The sequence below is a fragment of the Beta vulgaris genome, chromosome 6, assembly GCF_026745355.1.
Source record: "Beta vulgaris subsp. vulgaris cultivar EL10 chromosome 6, EL10.2, whole genome shotgun sequence".
NCBI lineage: Eukaryota > Viridiplantae > Streptophyta > Magnoliopsida > Caryophyllales > Amaranthaceae > Beta > Beta vulgaris.
This window is the reverse complement of record NC_079207.1, coordinates 40945738-40947406: the sequence shown is the minus strand read 5'-3', so window position 1 is coordinate 40947406 and position 1669 is coordinate 40945738.

Below are 1669 nucleotides of genomic sequence, written 5' to 3'. Positions count from 1 at the left end.
AGAATAGTATATAATTAATTGATAGCGCAGTTCCATAGGCTATGGAGACATAAAGATGTCTAATTGATTATATGGATGTATGGTTGCTACATTGAAACTTGATCTAATTATATTCTAAAAGTAAAATCAAAAGTACTATATTTAGTGGATTCCTTAGACATGAGTATGTCTTAATAACCACAATATAATTAGTTAACTTTGACACTGTTAAACGCCGCGACGTAAAAGGAGGTTATAAAGGCAATGATCAGGTGGGCTAAGAATTGAGTGGGAGTTATGGTCATACAAGAGTGGATAAGTTCTCCTATTTAATAGGAATGGTGTCTAGGCCTCTTGATGAGCGAGAACTAGAAAATTGCATGGTCATGCGGAATAGGATTAAAGAGTTGATCCTTATTTGAGCATTTCAAACTCAACGATCAAGGAACATCAATTTGAGAATAACATTGTGTTATCAAATTTGACATTAAGTGACTTAAATGATTTTAACATTGCGCTCTTGTCTTCGGACAAGTGGGAGATTGAAGATATATGTCCTTAGACATTCCGGCGATTACTAAATAAAAACAGGAATAATATTAGGAAGATAATGAAGTTAATTATTTTTGTAATCATATTTTCTTGATAGAGAATAAATACGATTATTAGGACAATATTGATTGGGCATATAACTAAAATAGATTAATCCTATGAGGTCACACTTTGTAGCACAAGTTGGACAAAGTAATCTGAATCCTTTTAGGATTAGAATTGAGCCGGTCCAAAGGGGAATAAGAGGAAAATTAGTTCTCCTAACTAGCCTATGACTCTTCTATTATATATAGGATATAATACTAGAGTTTGGGTGATCAATGCATTAATCAGTTTCTTTTCACTAGAGAGAGAAAGTGAAACCCTAAATTTATTCCATATGAACCGGTGACTGTACCATCAAAAGCAAGATAATTTATACTCTTCCGTTCTAGCAAACGTTGGTGTTTCAACTAGTGCTCGTGGACGGATTAGAGGAGCAACACCTGAGGCTCTCAGATCTTCAAAGCTTGCATACAACAGGGAAATCACGCTATAAAGGTTTGATATTTAATATCTATTGAATGATTCATGCATTTGATTATGTTTGCGATCCTATGATAGATATTAGGAAATTGTTTCCATGAAATTCCGCTATTTGCATCTATATATTCTTACATAATACATATTCTACCATATATATCTTTTTCTTTATGCCGAAAAGCTATCTTACAATATAAGCTATGTTCAGTTCACCTTATTTTTGCTTATTTCAGATCTAATCAGATCAGATCAGAAAAAATAAGTTCAGATCAGACCAGTTCAGATCATGCTTATATTTAAAAATCATTATATCTTTCATTACATATTGGTAAAAATTATAATAATTGAATATTAATAAAGTACTCATTGAGGCGAATCAAACAAGACACCACATGACTATATTTTTTCTTATATATTGAGAAAAATCTAAAAGATAAGATCTTGTAATCAGAACAGTTCAGATCAAATCAGATCAAATCAGAAAAAATAAGTTCAGATCAGATCAGATAAGTTCAGATCAGAAAATTTCAGGTGAACTAAACATAGCCATAGACGCTTATGATTTGAATACCAGTTCAAGCCCGAATAAATACGATTCAGGTTTGGCCGTGCTTCT